The sequence below is a fragment of the Oryzias latipes genome, chromosome 15 (assembly GCF_053564925.1).
Source record: "Oryzias latipes strain Hd-rR chromosome 15, Olatipes_Hd-rR_3.1".
In the NCBI taxonomy this organism is placed as follows: domain Eukaryota; kingdom Metazoa; phylum Chordata; class Actinopteri; order Beloniformes; family Adrianichthyidae; genus Oryzias; species Oryzias latipes.
Genome location: NC_136251.1, coordinates 9,866,808 through 9,887,413, shown reverse-complemented (window position 1 = coordinate 9,887,413; position 20,606 = coordinate 9,866,808). Strand labels below are relative to the sequence as shown.

Here is a 20,606-nt window from a genome sequence, read left to right as displayed (position 1 = left end):
ACTGTTTAACAAACTGCACATTAGAAATTAGTTTTGCATTAAATGAGACAACTAAAAGGCAAGGTTAATGAAAGGGCACAGCACTTTGGGACCATAGTAATCCACTGAAGCCCGCTCTTTCCTGAATCTAATGTGCTTCCCAGTCACATACACACTCACTACCCCGGGAGGCAGCCTCCAGGACATCCTCAGCTTAGCAAAAACAATGGGTATTAATTTTAAAAAGTGAAAGAGAAAAGGCTGGTTGATAGTTGTGTGTGAGATAGTCAACCTGTCCCTAGTGGATTAAATTGTTTTAATCTGTGAGATGATGTCCACTGAGTAGAAAGGTCAGGAAATGTGCCGGTGCAACCAAAGGACCTAACCAGAGCAGCAGAGGATTCTGGGATGACCCTGACCTTGTTTGGCCTTCGTTTGTGATCTGTGCTCCAAAATGTCCATGCACTGAGTCTGTGTCAATCAGCACTGGAGCAGGTCGATTGCAGACAAATAAAACTGTTTTTCATGGCTTCAGTTGGTGCAGAAAAATCCCAGCATCAGGAGAGCAGTTGCTTCTGGCTGAACAATTTCAACCTGCAAATGTATTAAGCTCTGTTGTCCCAGCTAATACACACAAAAACTTTCTTTCACAGTGATGTGAACAATTTGTCACATGTATTGAAAACATAGAAGTGTATTTATGGATGGGTATGCACTAATTTAAGCTTGACGTGGAAAGTACATGTTGAACTGAGTTTATTCCACTGAGTTTATTCCGCCCAATTCATTGATTGGAAAAAGGTGAACTCAGCATCTCTAAGGTCTTTAGAATCATATTAATTCATCTTCAATTGAATCCCTGAAAGACAATATTGTCAGAATATGTCAAAGCAAATGAACTGTTTACCATTTACTGTCATTTTGAGTTTGGTCCACACAAGTGGAAAAGACAGAACAGTTTGCGCTGGAACAGCTTTTTGTGCAAACAGATACAACTTTAGGAGTTGGTTTTCTACTACTAATTGTGAACTGAAAATGTATGTATTTATTTATTTTGGAAAAATGTAAAAAAATAAAAAACTTCAAACTATTGTTTAAGTTAAAAGACTAAATATTATAGTTTGAATTTAGTGAAACATGAAATTTGCAATAGTAGCTTATTTGGTACCCTATGAAGACAATTTAAAAATATGTCTGTCACATAGCCTTCTTGACTATAAGGAATAGCATTCAATTGCTGAGAAAATGTCTTTTAGGGGGCCATCATCACTGAAATTGGGGAAACCATCACTGCACCACTGAAGCAAGCCCATATATATTGTAGCCTTTTGTGACCAGGAATCCATCCGGTTTTAGAGAATCTATACTTAAAAAAAAGAAAAAAGCTTTTCCAATCGCTTTGCTAAAGATCCACCAGCAAAGCAGCCATTTCAGCCTGGGTGAGATATTAATGAGTTTACAAGGACCTTACCGGTCTAATTATGTTGAGCAACTGCCGTCTCTTACTGGGCCATGGGTCCCTTGGGAGAACACAAATCTACCAGGCAAGCAAAACTCACCTACTTTTGACAAAACACTCACCATGCAAGCACGCAACTTATCCCTGGTATCTTTCATTACCCACATTGGGATGTCGCTAATGAAATGAAATGTCATTGCCGCAACAAATTTGGCCTCAAAGTGACTGGATTTTGGTGAAAAAGACCAAGGCTGGTGTTGGAGGAAAGCCGTAAAGAGAGCCGGATGTTGGTGGACTGGCTGGATGTGATCTTTGTGCAGCTTGAACTGCTTAACATGCAAGTTTTTCCACCTTGCTGACATTTGAACAATGACACTGGAAACCACAAACTCTAAGGCGATTTGGCTTGGTGTGTTGCTGTGCTCTTCATTCAAAGCAGAAGGGGGGAATACACTGACCTCTGGGCACCTCATAGTATATAGTGCAGTAAGGGTTTGCAGTTTTGCATAGTTATGGGGACGCAACACAGAATACATTTACATTAAAACAAACTTTGCTTGCCTTTGTCAGATATCTAAAACAGAGATCTTTTGACCAAACCAAAAAATACTGAGCTTTACTTAAACACATAACAGTCATTTTGCGTTCGGTACATTGTGTTCAAGATCTGGACATAAAGGTAAGAATTTAAAGCTATGGACACACCAGGCATGTGACATACATTCAAGAAAGTGTTCAACTTAAACGTCAGTATACCCCATGTTGTTCACAGTGAACAAGTAGGAGGGGCTTCTTCTTCTCTATTCTACTTTTTACTAACATATGTCCGTCATCTACAGCTAAAAGAGACTTGGTGCAACATGCAAATCTCGTAAATTTATCTCCACACTTCTTCTTTTACAAGCTCTATTCCGATACATGAAAGACCCGTTGTCGTATAATTCTGTCCGGACACAAACCACAATGATTCATTTCTCCTTCGTGATCAAGTAAATTAAAAGGGTTCGCCATGCATAACGTCACTACCAAATCCAAGTCCCTAACTGGCCAACGTTTAACCTGGTTTAACCTTTAATGAAAAGTACAATGTTCGGGCATTTTGTGGGTAGAGTCCACATGTCATCACATAACCTTGCGTAGATGCGCATGAACGTGATATTATTGAAAGCAAAATCCCAGTACACAGATTTGTGCGCGCTTACATAGACTTAAAAATGGTTGCTAAAACGCCTCTTGCCGAGGGCAGTGGCTCAAAGGCCGTGTCACACAGCCATTGAGTACATTTTGTGTATTTTCCACATATGAAATTTCGTTTTTTCGTTTTACAAGCAAGATATAAGTGTTTCTTTCTTTCGTCATTTGTTGATGTGCACAGATTTCCGTGGAGGATTTTGGCCGATGAGTCTTACCAGTTTTGAGCTATTCAAAATATTTGGTTGGTTGAGAATTGCGCAGTTTTTTAGGTAGGTATTTTAGGTAGTTTTTCATTCTGGCGCAATTGTGCAGGGTTTTTGCAAGACGCAGACGGAAATTTGTGGCTTTCCATGACCGCTTCCCAGATGTCTAACAGACTTTTCATGCATGTACCACCGGTGTATAATTTCTGTGATTCATTTGTGAAAATTTCACGTAAAGAACACAACTTTTCTCACTTTTTCCACGTCACATAATTAACAATTGTCATCAATGCAAAAAGTCCCATCGGATTATTTCCTTAAAAAAAACATCATTTAGAAAATTGAATTATCTTCCACTAGTGGATCCAGCCCTTCTTGTTTTATTCTGATTGGACCCTCCATGCTAAACTTGCCCTGTAATTCCATGTCTTTTCTTGACAGCAGTGGCTAGCATCTTATTTATTCTGCCAAACTTATTATTAAGAGAGGATCTTATCACGGTATGTACAAGATGTTCTTGGTTTCGCCCTTTTCCATGAATGGGCAGACATTAACAATACATCTGTGCCTCTGTTCAATAATGAGGACAGCAACTCATCTTCTGCCCATGATGAACAGAGAGTGTGATTATTTAAATCGCTTTATTCGGCGAGGAACTCCAATTTACTTCAGTTTCAGTCCAGCTGGATAAAATTTTTGATCCAAAGGAAAGGAAATGGTACAAGTCATTCAGCGCGTCCACTTTGCTAATAGCTAATCATCACTGAAATGCAGCGGCGAGGAGCAAATGACATCACCTCCATACCATATGCAAATATCCTGAGAGATCCATTACAAAGCAGGAGAGATAAGTGCGTCCAGAGCAGAGCAAGGCCCACTTACGCTCGCAGCTAACCTCTTGTTCAGTGTATCTTTTTACTCACACACACATACAACACACACACACACACAGTGGGTAGAGCATTAGGCAAAAGTTTGCTTGCTCACACATACACACTCTTATCTCTGCCGCTTTAATACAAAAATAAGACACTTGACACAGCAGTGATGGCACTGACATTGCATGGTGGAGGTGATGAAGTATAATGGCCTTTCAAATCTGTATTCCCAAAGAGGGAGCGAGAGCGAGGTAGATTACGACTTCATTTTTATGTGTAAGATATATTTACATCCAGAGCAAACTCAACAACACTGCAGTTTTAAATGAGGGCTCGAGGCTTCTGCTTTAGTGATCCCTTTTTTATACACAAAATAGTCCTAAAACACTTATTTTTTAAAGATGGTTGAAATATTACCAAAAGATAGGTTTGTCAATGTGCTACATGCCCCCTATTCCCACTTTACTAAATCTGCTTGACCTTGACTAGAGATTACTAGGGGTTTGGTGGCTCTTTTTTTACTACCTGATTTTTTTTACTTTTACTTAGTGCAGTCTGCAGGACCTGTTCATGTCTTGGCCACTGCAAAAGTAAGTAGTCTAAAAATAGTGAAGGACTCTAATCTAGAAAGTAGAAAGTTGTCAAATTATCTGTTACAATCATATGATAACACCTCAAAATTTAGACACAAGGAGTTCCACACAAGCATTCAAAAAAAGGGAAAAATCAGCTGAAACGCTAACTGTTAGACAGAATTACTTCAAATAGACTCACATTATGGCCCAATACATTTTCCCCCTTAGTTTCTAAGTAAATAGTTTTTATTTTTTGAGTTTTTATAAACCTAATTGTAGTTTATTTTGACAAGAAACTAGTACAATAAGTTCAAATGACTAATTTTAAAAATAAAAATGTGAACAAAATATGAAAAATGCTTTCGTGCAAGTTGGCCCATCTTAATAAATCCTCAGTCTAACTTTATTGAATGTTGAAATAGCACCTTTAAAATTGAACCAAAAAATACAGTGCAATTTGGGAATTTATTGTCTTAAATTTAAGTTTTATGGAGCAAAAGGATTTTGACTCATTTTAATGTGACAAACTATTTTTGACTGTGCTGATTTTGAGAAAAGCGTGGAAAGGTGTCGAACAAAAAACAGTTAAAACAACTTCAAACCTGGTAAAAATCTTGAAATTCTTAAGAGGTTTTAAATCTTTACAAGTGTCAAATACTTTGCAGTCTAGTGGCTGTTTAACCCTTCAACCCTGATTTTGTTTCCAATTATATGAAAAAATATCTTCTGGTTTTATTTCATCATTTCCTAATAAATCAAGTGAAGTTCTGGATTTAGTGGTGTGTTGTGAACTATATTCTATGCATAGGTTAAGACAGCCATTGCTTGGACCTGCAGATCCGGGATTATTAAATTTGAGAGGACACAAACTTGTTTGATCAGGTGATTTTAGAGTACAATGTAATCTTTATTTAAAATAAATTGACATGACTTTTTTTTACGTTTTTCCTTTTTTATGTAATAATAAAACTGTTCAACTTTGAAACTAAACAAACTTGTCACGGAAGACATTTTTAAACTAAATCACTTTTTATTTTGTTTCTTTGAGGCTGCAAAGTCTGCAGGCCAGAACCAGCAGACTAAAAGACAGTTTCCTCCATCAGGCGATAAGGACACTCAACTCCCTCCCTGCCCTCCCCCCTCTGGCCCCTCCACTCCGTCCTACAAGCCCACACTGAAAACTTTCACAACAGTTCAGATCACCACTTTCACCAAAGACTGCCATCACTAACTCATAACTCACTAACTCATCCACTTACTGTTCTCAGCACTGTTGTCACTTTAAACTGCCACTTTAACCATCTCATTGCTCTCTGCACTGTTTAGACTACTGTTATTCTTCTTATTATTGCTGTCTTTTTATCTATTTTTTAAGTCGTTTATTTATTTATTTTTTATATGCTGCTTGCACTGTGGGGTGAGAGGAAAGCAATTTCATCTGTGCTGTATGTCTTTATGGATGCAGTACATTTGACAATAAAGCCGACTTTGACTTTGACTTATTATCTCTAAAAAGTTAGTAATATAAAAATACGGATCAGTCAAGGAATTTGGAGTGTATAGCTTCCATTTGACTTTTGGTGACAAAGGATGCATTTTATGTTTAAGACATCATTTTTATCTAAATCTTCAACATAATTAGGCTTTCTGAAGAAAAAGAGACATGGCCCAAACATTTTTCACTTAAGTCCCGATCTGATCATCTTTTGATCTATTTTCAAAGTGTTCCCAGTAGTCTTTTACTTATGATTAAACCACTTTTAGCCAAAATGAAAATAAACAGTGTTTTTTTAGAACATAGTTTCTGGAGAGTGGCAGCAGTTCATCAGAAATTCCCCTCTGAGTTTTGGGAGGGACCGTTAGCATGGAGTAATCCCCCCCCACCCCCCTTCCTGTTACAGACAGCTCTTTGTTTAAGCGCAGGAGCTTGTGGCCCGAGATATTTTCATATCACAATTAAGCTCTTTTACAATTGTCTTTATTTTTTTCTGCTCCTGATTCATAACAATTTAAAAAAGAAATACTCAAAAAAGCAATTTTGGGCTTCATTTTCTTTATGAATGTCCTCCATTGTCAAAAGAAAAAAAAAATCACAAGAACATGTTAATAACACAAACAACTATTTTCAAGGAGAGAATCTTTCATTTTTATTTAATTAAGGAGCTTAAGATTTTTAAACGTGTCCAATCCACTTTGTGTCACATGTTTGCTAAATGCACAGAACAATAAAAAAAAAATGAGTACCCTATGGCGCATGCACATCTTATAATTTATTTGTCACTGTTTTTGTGAAAATACTTTGTTTCTGAGTCCAAAAAGGAAAAAAAAAATGTGCTGGAACCTTAATGCAGCCATAAGAAAGTAGGACTCAGAGCAGAACACACGTGTATGTCAGTAACAACCTAAACTGAGACATTCTGAGAGGCCTGCAGTTGGTATTTGCTGCAAAACTACAACTTATTTACCCAATTGGCTTGCCACAGTCATAGATTTAGAAAGTTGGATGCCTCTGAGAACTCCCGACCTTTAACTCCCGACCTTTGCTAGCAACAAATAAAAAACTACTATAAGACAACAAATCTTTAAAAAAAAATAATTGCATTACTGTATTGTCTCAGAGACGTTGCAGAAAAGTGAGACATTACTTAATAACGGAAAGAGGGAGATATTTTATTTCCAAGCAATGTCTTATGAGGAGATTTGTGCAAAATTTACCAACAATGTTGAAGCCAGGTTTTACAAAGTTAAACGTTAAGCAAAAAGTGGATGTGATGTTCTCCTCACGCAAAGGTAACACAACACAATGTGACGGTGATGCACCAAAAAGAAAAAAGAAAGCTACTTGCAATCCTTTCATCTTTCAAGAACATCAACCCCTCCGCCCCCGTGTTTCCAGATACAAAAAGAAAGGGACGAGAAAGAGGTCAACGCTGGCCACTCTGTTTTTTTCTCACACCTCAATAATAGATGTTTTAAAGTTTAAGTGCTGCCAGAGGGCTGCAAGCCCTGCTGTTCATTAAGTCAGCCGCCGCCATGGAGCAGCATTTACATCCACAGTGCTTTGAACGCGTGCTCTGTCTGAGCAATTACATCCACTCTGGAGTGCCGGATTACAGCGACGGAGAGGAGAGCAGCAGGGAAAGGAATGAGGAAGAGAGGTGCAGAAATGCCAGTTTCAAAAAACAAAAGTACAGGAAAGGAGAAAGGTATATACCTCCCTTTTTTCTTTTTCTTCTCAGCACACACATGCTCTCGCACAAGCAGAGGGCTCCTAGCAGTAAAAAGCAACACGAGAAACAAAAAAGACAAATGGAAGCCACTAAATTCATCAACGCATATTCTCTCCGAAAAGCCGACACACAATCAGTTGTTCAAGTACCCACGACAGGAGCAGCGGCAACGATGGCCCCCGGCGACACGCGTATTCCATCCTGTGTGTCACAACAACATGTTTCATCTGCTAAATATGCTCTAGCAGACAACAAATCTACCTGAACGCTAAAAGATGCGCAGATTTGTTCCCAGACGCAGAGACGTCTGACAAAGACATCCAGAGGTAGACAGCAGATAACAGGGACAGATACTGTAACACCCAAAACGCTTCTTTCACTTGTAATCCCTTTGGCAACAATTAACTCAAAAACAGGATGCAAGAAAAAGAAACTGCACAAAGAGGTGATGCTTTCCTCTTTCTTTTTTACATTCATTTGAACAGGATTCTTCATGTTTTATGTGGAAATCTGGGGCTTTAACGGTGGTGATGTCAATCAACCGGAATACCGTTTACCACAACAAGTTAAGCATGTCAAGGTTATTCTAAAGGTTCAAGCATTTAGCAATAAACACCATGAAAATCTGCAGGTTAAATTACCCTGTCATTTATTATTCAGCCAATTGATGTTATAGTAAAGCTACACACATGGAATAGAATAGAATTAAAGATTGGAGGTCCAAATATCAATACCATAAAAAAAATATAAGACATACAGAAGAATTCAAATACAGGCAAAACAATAACTATAAACTTGATATATTAGGTCTTAAAAGATGTCCATACCAGTACCTTCAACTACAGAAGGAGACTCTATTTTAAAGAGGACTAATAATTAGTGGATTTTAAAACTAAAATAAGTTAAAATTATTAATTATTTAATAAATAAATAGAAAAATCTGAATCAGCACAAAGCTGTACACTTCTGATATGCTAGGAGGTATCAAAGCAATATATAATTAAACAAGAAGAGATTGAAAAAATATATATATATATATATAAAACAGACGTGCTGGATTTTCAAACACTAAACTGTAACTTTTTTCTATAACACAAATGTTTTAGTTTTATCATGCTAGACAAAAGCATATTAATTATGTAAACACATAGTTATGGACTTTGCTTTGAGATGAACTCTGTAACAAGTCAAACCCTCCCACCCATGACAACAGCACTCCCTGATGGCAGCCCGGCAGTCCAAGCTGGTGGGAGCATGAACGCGTCACTAAAAAACACTTTGACCATGTTTTAATAGAGTCTGTGATGCCAGAAAATCACACACAAAATGCATTGACTGTGCTTCAGATTTCCTGTGTATGTCCTTCTGTTGTTTGAAAACTAAGAAATCTAAGGCCACGTCAGCTTTCAGCTTTCTGTCAATGCTTGGAGGCAGAAAACAATACTAAAACAAGAAGATGGAGTTATTTACTTCCCCTTCAGTATATATTCTGAATGTTGTCTGATTAGAGTAATCAGTGGGGTAGAGCTACAGGATCAGGATCATAACAATACTCAAATCTGTATTCCAAAATAGACAAATATTCTCCATCAATATTTGTAGTAGTTTTTGAATGTTTCACCGTAAACTAAAATAATAAATGCATTTGATATCGATAAATTGCTACCTAATATTTGCCATTAGATGGTACTTAAATGATGGATAGTTTGGTCCTTTTTTTGTCAGAAAATTGTTGCTTTAGACTTTCTGCTCCACACATTGCAACACCATAACCATCTAAACTTAGCGTTAAGCCTGAGCACATTTTAAAATCCCATTTGGAGCTGTTTTAGAGCTAAAATAGTACAATGCTTAAGAAAAAAAATCCTATTAGGTTAGGGGGGGTTGTCTTTCTGAACATGGCGTCAAGCTAAAAACCTTATTTTCACCGGGAAGGGCCACCCTATCACAGACTCTGCAGGGGAGCCACATTAGAGGTAATGTCATCCACAGTTTAGCCCTCCGCTCCTCATTCCTCCATCTCTCCCCTAATGAACTCCCACTGAATTACCACTTCACCAGCGCCCTGCCTTTTTATGATTCTATTTGTTTATCTATCTCTAATTTCCTCCCTCGTCTTCCTCCGGCGCCTGGGCACGCACCGGCTCTTTAATTTTATTGGCCATCGTTAGGGAGCGGTGAGTCGAGCTCGTCAGATAAACCACCAGCTCGAACCCACCTTCGCTTCGGTTCTCGAGATTAGCGTTAGCAGATTAGGGCGCTCATCAGTCAGCGGAGAGGGACCCCCGCCGTGACAGGCCACAGCCAAATCGCATAAACATGCCAGGAAAAGCCGTAAATGAAAGCACAATAATCCCCCCACACCCCTTCAATACATTCCTCATCTCTTATCTTACATTAAATGTCTGCATTATCTGTTGCGCTTTTCAGCTAATGTCTCTGTTTCTGTCCAGTGAGACGAACATGGACGGTGAAGAAATCAGTTTTCCTTCATGTTGATGAAAATACAAAGAGTCAGAACTGCAGCTGTTTCAGTTGCTTTGCTGCTTTGGCAAAGGTAAAAAATAAATGAATGTACGGGTTTTTTTTTTACATTTTTTATCTTTTAACCTTCTACTCTCAGCAGACCTGCAGAAGATGCTACTTTTGCCAGACTACATTCACTTTAGAAAACATCCATCTATTTTCTTAACCCGCTCTATCCCTTTCAGGCTCATGGGTTTGCCGGAACCTGTCCTGGCTAACGCTGGGCAAAGCCGGGGTACACCCTGGACAGGTCGCCAGGCTGTCACAGGGTTTTAGGGAACTATTCGCACCTCAATCACATGTAAATGTGCTTGTATGTGACATAATTTTCTCTTTGAGAAAAACAGAGCAATCAGGCATTTTTCATTGTTATGTTGGGTTTTTGCACTAATTTATTTGACCAACTATGGTCTAAAGATAATCTTCCTTTCAGTAATTCCGTGAATGCATTTTTTTCTTTCTTTTTTTACAGAACACGCATAGTAATATGTCAAACATTGAAGAGTAGGAAACTTTTTCTACTGCCTTTTTCAGAGTATAAGTCACTTTTTTGTTGCATAATTTTGCCAGCAGTGCGACTTATACTCAGGTGCTACTTTTGTGGGGGTTTTTTTGTTTGTTTTTTAGGAAATAGGCTCACATGTTTGTTGTTTTCCCACTAAAGACCGCTAGAGGGCACTGCATAACAGTACTCGCTACTGACAGCAACACAGAAGAAGAAGCGTTGCTCAGTTTTAAGCTACGTTCTCACCAGGTACGTGACCAGCTTTTGCGCAAATATTAATTTATTTTCCATAATCAATTTTAGATCAGTTGGCAAGTTATGCCATCCAGTTATCACTACCAAATACAAGTTCTTGATTGGTCAACATTCGAACTGGTTAAACCTGCATTCAGTGGACACGCGTTTTGTATGTTTACCGCAAAAACGGCTGTAGAAAAGTATTAAATGTGAAAGACCAAAACACTCGTTAACGCATACGAATGTAGGCTTTTCACTGGAAATAGTCGCTTAAACGTGTGTTGCCGATTGCAATATGAAAGCGCTTTACACAGAAGTTGTTCCAAAGCGGCACAGATGATGAAGAATTCAACTAAGTTACTGATTTAAATTGAACTAAAAAGATTACTTGACTTATTATGTTCTTTTTGCTATGGTTATCTGAATATTTTTTCAGTCGTTGTGATAATATACTAGATTTCTTTTACATTTCATCAAACTAAGTAATTCTCAATGTGTTGCGAGGTAGTGAAGTGTGCAGATATTCAATCTATTATTGTTATCTATTCCTGTCTTATGGTTTAATTTTCTTTTATTTTTTGCTATATTATGTATTATTATGCGTCTAGGACTTATACTCTAGTGCAACTTATAGTGTGGGAAATACAGTAATTCTTCCCTGTATCCCAGCAGTTACCAGAATAATGGGATGCAAAGCTTAAACCATACTTTTGAGGATTAAAAGACAAAATACACTTTGAAAGTCTAAATACTTTAGATAAAAATGACCACTTATGATGCAAGTATCTATTAAAACTCCCATTGTGATGAGAGGCATTACTTACCATACGATGACTTCTGCTGACATGTGAGTCAACAGAAACAGGAGCGTGTAGCTGCCTCCCGTTTATCATCTCAAGCATTGTTCTCTCGTCTTCTGTTCCGTGGCCAACTTGATAATTGTGCAAAGTTATCTAGTCTCCAAGCTTCCACATGTTCAAATACACACACCAGACCATACTGGAATCTCGCAGTTGCTACTCAGTGTAGATTTTTTTCAATGTTGCTGTGGTTTTGCATCCTGATGACATGCACATGTGTGTGTTTTCTGTTTCTGTGTGTGCAAGATTTTGTGGTCACAAACTCACCTTTAAATCTTTCCATGCAAACACACTGGGACAAGTGTTTGACGTGCAGCCCGAGCATCAGACATTAACTGATAGTGCGCGTGGATGTGTGTATATGTGTGTAGGTGTGTGTGTGTGAATGTGTGTCTGTGCATGTGTGCAAACTTAGAAAAATGGGTAGGAGAGTTATGAAATGATGGGTGGGATTTATTGGAACAAAACAAAAATTAAAGAAAAAAACAACATGCTTTAGACCTCAAAAAATCTTGTGACACTAAACGTTTCTTTCTTTCTTTCTTTCTTTCTTTCTTTCTTTCTTTCTTTCCAGGTGAATCTGATGCATTTTTATGGATGACTAATTATTATTTTCCACACTATAGGGACATAGAATTGTAAGGTGCACCTTCAATAAATGACCTATTTTAGAATTTGTGTTATGTCTGAGGTTCACCAAACTGTAGAGGACATTAAGCGAGACAAAAGAGTCAGAGATAAGTCCATCCAACCCAGTCTGATCCCAAAACCTGTAGCTATTAGTCACTCAACGAGGAGTGCGTTCAGAGTAACTATAGAACTTGTTTGTAACACGCTTTACTTTCGCCACATTAGAACCGTTAGCATACTAACAATACTTGTAACTCCTAATTTTGTTTGCAACATGGAAAAAACTAGACTGATACAGCGAAAAATGAAAATGAATGTGACTATGCCTATTCCCAAACTAGTTAATCACGTAAAAAACAAAAAAAGTCCAATACTGCTACATGTTAGCCGGGTAAGCATATTCAGCAGGGGCGGAGCAATAATATTTTATATAGGGGTGGGAGTGAGGCAGAAGACTTTGAACATCGGAGTGGAGTGCCATTATAGATAAAAGGATCAAAAATGCACATTTTTATTTCATTTAGAAATGTTGCTTTTGTTGTTTTTCCAATGCTTAAAGAAGATGGTATTGATGTTTCCTTAGTTCTTGTCAATAATGATACTACTATTGACTCAATAATTGGGAGGGGCAAATGTGGGCCAAAGCTTTTCGCTGGGAGAGCACCTGCCCCCCCATTGCCCTCCTGTAGCTCCATCCCTGATATTCAGCACAATACCCTTTACCTAACATTTTGACAGAGTGCCGTAAATCTCTCAAGATCGCTCTGACATCACTAAGCACAACTAGAATTAATCCATATGTACCAGGGTTGTCAAAAACCAGGCCTCGAGGGCCGTTGTCCTACATGTTTTCCAACCAACTTGCCATTGAAGCTCCTTGTTGGCTTAACACACCTGATCCAGGTAATCAGCAGCACTTACGGCAGGATTTCTGGAAAACCAGCAGGAATTGGAATTGCCTGGAAGCATGAACGCTTCGGCCTGGAATTGGAATTGGAATTGGAAAACCCTTATGTATAAGGAGCTCTGGATTGTAAGGCACACTGTTTTTTTTGTTTGTTTTTTTGGTTTAGTTTTTTTAATAAGGCTTTTAGGTAAACCTCAATGCTGAAAATATTGTAGTTATATAACAATGTATCAGAGGGCAATACAAAAAACCTGAAGATCATGGACACCAGCTAACATCAATTAAAAGACAACTGGACACAATTTTACAACAGATCAAAAATACGACATTACGCATTCAGGATTTTCTTTGTTGAATAAATAGTAACAACCACAATATTTTCATGTGGACTGCAGATTTGGGAGGTTTCTAATAAAAATGTTGCCTCCAAACACCCCTTATGTTATCAAGATTTTAAGAATTTTTGTAATTTTGCACATTTCTCACTGAAAAGAAAGAATTGTCACAGATGTAATAAAGTTTATTAAACCGCTCTCCCACAGAGAAATGACACATATATATGTGTTCTGTGAATTCCATCCATCCATCCACCCATCCAACTTTAGAACCTGCTGAATCCCTGTCAGGGTCACTGGGTTGCTGGAGCCTATCCCAGCTAAAATAAATGAGTATTGTATCCATTTTTTTCTTTTACAGATAAATAAATATTTGTATTAAACAATTTATTTAAACTCTTTATGAATATGAAACAATGAAAGAGAAAAACCTGCAAATGTAAAGGTGATTTTGACAGTGCAGAAACTGATGATTTAGTCTGAAGATGACCTCCATGTTTCCCTGTAGCTTTGGTAATAACAATTACTGACGAACTGAAAAATGTATCAATTGTGCAATTGCGTCTTAGTCATGCGAATAAATGTAGAAAGTTTGTTGTTGGAGGCATGTGTGTCTCTTACAGAGTCTCATGTTTTTTGTGCCCTTTCTCCCACTTCTTTATGAGTGTGTCGTTGGCGTGTTGCACACGTGTGCGTGGCCATGCTCACAGAAGCGCACCGCCCCGCGGATGACACTCAGAACGCATTATAACCATTAATGAAAAAGTTAATGGGGCATTTTCCTTTATATCAATTTACATTTGACTATTTGGGTGCAGAAATGATTTCTGGGTGGTCATGAACAACGCCACTGTGCGCCGAAGAAAAAAAAGAGGTCTAATGTGTTTTTGTGGACATCAAATGTTGTGAAAAATGATGCACCCGCTGAATGCAAATCAGATGGGGCTTTGATAGGCCATGATCAACAGTGCCTTCATGGAAACTTTCAGACACAATGAGAGAAATCCAAGAGACCTCCATCCAGGAGCATTTTCTGGCTACAGTTCATCTCTCTGATAAAACACATAGCTGTTTTTATTTGAGTTGTAGTAACATAAGTTGAAGTTCTTGCAAAGATAGAAATATACGTAAAAGCTCATGTTTTATAGAAAAATGATACTAGATAATATTTGGCAATGTGGTGTTCAAAAATACATTCATGCCACTGATTTTCTGAGTGGATGTAGTGTCTATAATTCTTTGTTGTTTGTTTTTATGTGTTTTTCTTTTGGTTTTATCTGTAATAAGCTTCTCAGTCACTGTGAAAAGATGCTGTCATACCATGCAGCTCAAAGGCCGTGTCACACATCCACTATGTACATTTTACCCATTTTCCACATATGAAATGTTGGCCTTTCGTGATACATGTGTGATATACGTAATTCCTAAGTGTATCTTGCGTTGGTCATTCAGCCATGTGCACAGATGTCCATCGAAGGTTTTCGGCCAATGTGTCTTTACGTGAATTCAGTTTTGAGCTGTTGAAAATATTTGGTAAGAAAATTGAGAATTATGCAGTTTACATGTATTTTATGTAGTTAATGCTCTACTTTTATGTAAATCTTACACAATTGTGAGTGGTTTTTGTAAGATGCACACACAAATGTGTGGCTTTCCGTGACCATTCTACGAATGTCTAACAGATTTTCACACAGGTACGACTGATGTATAACTTTTATATCGCGTATACGGCGAACATATCACGTTAAAATTACGTAATTGACACAAGAATCACTAATAAATTGTAGATAAACATCACAATAGTCATGCATGGTTGAAGTTCTATGTTGACTTACATGTTTTATGCATGGTTTATTCATATTGTTTCTGTGATTTTAACATGCTTCCTCTGTGATACATTTGTGAAAATTTCATGTAAAGACCGCAACTTTTCTTACTTTTTTCAAAAATCAAAACATGATCAACATGTTATAATATTTTTATTAAAATATTATATTCATATTAAAAAAATATGGATTCCTTTATAGAACCCTGTTGGACTCCATGACTAACTATAACGGTTACATGAACAATTTTCTTTTCCTGTTAGCATTACTAAAAGTGTTGTTTTTTTTTTGCAAACAATGACAAAAAAAAACAACAAGACATAGTTTAAGTTACCTTATTTTGTTAGGGATGATAGAGACAGTTAAAAGAGAATGACTCTTGACTTTGTTTTTCATCATCTGTGTGAAAATGGCAGAAATGGGTAAAGACAACTACTTAGCGTTACTTCAAGATAATGTTACCTTAATATATGTAATGTAAAAAAACATTATTTTGTTAAAAATGTGTCTTATTCCTTATTAAATCAAGAATAAAACTGTTACAAGGTAAGTATGTTTTTTTCATTATATACTGTATATTTTCAGGTTAAATTACAAAGTCTGGTGCAGTAAAAAGCCTTTATGATGGTTTTATTTTTTTTATCAAGAGCAAAAGAAATATTAACACACTGCTGACCAGCTCTGGTAAAAGTCTGGAAAAAATCTTTTGTTTTTGCCGCTTTCCATCAACTGCCAGTAAAGCTTCACATCATGTCTTTAACTCTCATTTTCTTAACTTCACATTATTTTATCTTAAAATCAGCATTGCATCTGATGCTTGTAAACAAGTACATGCTGTTTCTTTTTTAACTCTTGTCGCTTCCCTCCTTCTCAATCTTTCCAACTTTTCTTCGTTCTTATTATCTCATTCCATCACTTTCTGCCCAACCCCGTTATCCACCAGCAGGCGAGAGCGATGGGCAATAACCCAGCACTCCTCTTTTTGACTTAGTGCTACCTGCTATGCTAATATCATTAATCAATAGAGCTCAGATTGTCTTTGCTGCAATTGAAAGGATCTAAGGGTCCCAGCGGTGCACAGGTACCCCCCTCCCCTTTTTCTACCTCTTTCTTTGGCACAAAAAAAAAAGCTAATTTGTGAAGACCCCCCAAGATGGCAGACTTAATGATAGCCACAGAAGTTTTTACAACAAATTTCATGGGGCATGATCCAAAGATAATAGCTTTTCAGCCCCAATGACAATCCAATTACCGTGCCAATCAAAGCCCTCGGCATGCTGTCTAATTATGATCAAATCTGGCTGTCAGCTGAAATACTAAAACAGCAGCTCTAAGCCCAACAAATCAGTTTAGAGGGAGAGCTCAGGCTGCTCATCCACAATCAGGTAAAAGAAGGGTTTAACTTTCTGTTTGACAAAAAAGAAAAAGGAGAAAATTGTCTTGTTTTGTTTGAGTGCACTGATGTGATATTTGACACAGCGCACTCAGTAATCATTCTGAATAACATTTTTAATAGACCTCATTATTCATTCATTGCAGGGCATAGAAGGTAAAGACTGTGTTTTTTCCACCTCAATGAAATGGATTAAATAGACCAATGTTTGTCCTTTCTTTGCAACAGATGGATGCATAACGCGCAAAAAATAGACACATAAGACCTTACCAGTCGCTCACACTTTCCAACATACAAAAAGGAGGCATCAATAACACAAATGATTAAACATTCATGGTCTTTTCAGTGGAACATCTGCCATGTATGGGGTTCTAGCCTGGGGGACTCTGTAAATTTAGAGGATTTCTCCCTTAGAAGCTCAAGAAAGCAATAAGGGGTGGCTGAAGGATCACACACGCTTTTACGGAACGCATGAACACAGTTGTATGCATGTGTGCACTAACACTGGCCCACGTACAAACAGTAAATACAGGACAGCATGCATAGCAGCTTAGACAAGCAGCTTTTGCAGACCATGATAGAAAGCACACTTTTCTGAGCACACACATACACAACAGACACAAAACAGACAGACAGGCTACTGTATGCAGGCTAGTTCTAAAAAAGCTCAAGGAAAGGTTGGGGACATTTCACAATGTTCTCAAAATGTCTTAATATTTAAGTTTACTATTCTTGTGATCTTTTGACTTCATTTTTTAAAATGTTTCATACAATTTGTCAAAAAAAAAAAACGAGTGTGACCAATAAACCGCATTTTTACGTGAGAAACGTTTTGAGACATCTACCGGCATGAATCATACACTGAAGATCTATAACTCCTATAGATCGTTTAACTCGGAAATAAAATGAAAATGTTACCAAATTTAAATAATTCAGATGTTGGAAAATATCACCTTTATATTTAAACAGATACCTTTGTAGCTCTGTTTCTGATGTACAAAGTCACATTGTATACTATTGTTGTGTCATCCAGCAGCCCCTCATTTCTTGCAGGAGTTGTGTTGTAAACATAACTATAGGTATAATGTGCTAAATGTTTTAGGCATGTAAAACCCCTCACTATGTAGATTTGGCAAACTGAATGGATTTTGTACAGGAGACACGGCAATCAGAAGATTGATTAACAAGGTCAACAAATGCAAAGTTGCACTGAAACAGCGAGACTAGAAGGTGAACTGCGATATATCGACCACTGTTCTTGAAAAAAATGTAGATATAATGACGTTTATTTTAAATGTCCTAATTCTGTTTTAAAACATTTATATTTGACTGTCATATTTTAATTATGATCAGTTTATAAATTTACCTTGAGACTGTTGACTTTATTGAAAGGAAATTACCTGTTTTGTGATATTCTTTTACTTGTTTAGAACAATATCCTTACAGAATGAACCCTTCTACTGCCAGCGCAGTTTTCTTTTTTTTAAGTTAGAAACTAAGCTGGAATGGATTTCTTTTTACTTTTATAAATCATTTTCTCATTTTATTTACATGTAAAAATAATGTTTCATTTGAAATGTGTACAGACATTTTCGTTGCACATAAAACAAATTGACAGTTAGGGCCAATATTTTCTTTTCAATTAAAATCCCCCAAATTCACGAGTTAATAAAGGATTGCTAAAGTTCTATTTTCTGTATGTTTTAGTTTATTTTATCAAGCTTAAACTTTATGAATGTAACAGTGCTATACTTGAGCAGAAAATATTGAAACTAATATATGAAAAAATCAATCCAACATTACCACCTCATGTTTTTGTCAAAGAAGCTAAATGTAAGCAGGTTTAGCTAAAAACATGACTACATAAGTGTAGTTTATTGGACTAGTTATCCAAAGGCAGATTTGCATTTTAGTAATGTGCACTTAGTTCCATTGGCTGTATTGTTGCTCTGCTGCTTTAGATTCATGCAAATGAGGACACATAAGTAACCGCTGTTTTTAGTCAGAGGAAGGCACCGACATCAAAAGAGCCCTGTAAATTATTTGCATTCATAAAGTTACTCGTGTCCAGATTTCATTAGCAGCACATTAGCTGCAGTTTTATGCTTTATGTTTATTACGGTCCTGACATGATCTATAAATATCAAGTTAAGCGGGTGTGGACAGTGTGGATGGCCTTAGCACTGCAATGCAGAAGGGATCTATCATTACTCCTGACAATTGCTAATAGGCAGCCCTCTGGGTCAGTGTCTACAAATTACAGCAGCTCAATTACATGGCTTCATTTGTCTGTCCGATGCCATAGAAAGAACCTCAGTGGTCTGTAGAAAGAACAGAACAAATGTAAAATTTAATTAATATTAATGTTGAGTTGATCAACAGTCTTTAGTTAAAACAAACGGTTTCAGCCATTTATGATTTGTAAAGTTTCAGCAAAAGGTTTGAGCTTTTGTTCTCCATCTAGGCGCGTCACACCATTGTCAAGAAATTCTGGTCTAATGTGTTTTTGAAGATTTTGCTTTAGGTCATTAAGGTTTTTTATGAACACTCCCATATTTTTTAGGCTAAAATATTTCCTTTTGCTTCAGCCATGGTCAAAAAACCTGAAGAAAAATTTCAATTTGTACCGGAAGAAGTCGTTGATGAAGACATGGCACCTTGGTGCCGCCTCCTACTAAGCTCAGCTGTAGGAACAGTCAGCACGTTCCCCAGGTTTACCAACCAGATCTACTTTCTTCGGTAACGCTTTCTTTTGCAGTACAGTACTTACAGTGTACTTAAGTGGTATTTACGTGGAACTTATTTTGTAACTACTGGGTACTTACAGGGTGTTTACATGATACCTTTTATGGAATTTAATGGGTACTTACAGGGTACTTTTTACTGCCTGTAATTAAAATGGACTGTAAAAGCAAGTCAGCCCTATTTCCACTCTTCAGTAGTAAATGCTGGGTATGTTCACTTATTATCTTACCGTACAGTGTACATACACACTTGGTTTTCTGACCTTACCAAATAAGACAATGCTAACTTGTTGGTAAAGGTGAAGTAACTGCATTTTAAAAACATATTCTGGCCTGATTACTTGTAACATGAGGCAAATTTAAAAAAAAACAAGACAGCAGTGAAAACAACAATCTTTAATATGATACACTTCTGCAGCATTGTTCTTGTTTTTTATTGTTCTTACATGTCGTACCACAAAAAACACCTTTGCACAATATGTAAATACCCACTAGGTATATTATAAATACCCAGTATGTACCACATAAGTATGAACCAAATAGCCCAACATAAATACAAAGCAAGTACCATGTAAGTACAGAGTAGACACAAAAAAGTACCCTGTAAGTACCCAGTAAATTCCATAAAAGACACCATGTAAACACCTTGTTAGTACCCAGTAGTTACACAATAAGTACCATGTAAATAGCACTTAAGTACACTGTAAGTACTGTACTGCAAAAGAAAGCGTTAACGAAAAATGTAGATCTGGTCTGTAAACCTGCGGAACGTGCCGACTGTTCCTACAGCTGAGCTTAGCAGGAGGCGGGACCAAAGTGCCATGTCTTCATCAGCGACTTCTTCCTGTACAAATTGAAATGAAGATGTCAGATAATGTCTTTATGATCAAGATGACTGACAAACTCTTCAACATTTCCTCTGTGTACGCTTTGTGAGTTCAGGGTCGTAAACCCCTGTTAACAACCCTAAACTCATTCCCACAAAGTTTGTAAACAATACTCAGCATCATTTTACATAAAGTCCCATACTTTGAACCTATAAACCTATTTATCAGCAATCATTAAATGTTTAAAAGAAGTATATACTTTTATACTTTCCTTTTGCTATTTAGATTCCATTTGCAG

General features: G+C 37.2%; 2 long non-coding RNA genes across 2 annotated transcripts in view; both read right to left on the bottom strand.

The window, feature by feature from the left end:
• Positions 1 to 20,606, bottom strand: part of LOC144984107 (uncharacterized) — a 217,738-nt gene that overhangs the window by 73,864 nt on the left and 123,268 nt on the right. The gene's annotated exons all lie outside the window — the stretch shown is intronic.
• Positions 1 to 20,606, bottom strand: part of LOC110016489 (uncharacterized) — a 184,241-nt gene that overhangs the window by 65,082 nt on the left and 98,553 nt on the right. The window lies entirely within an intron of this gene.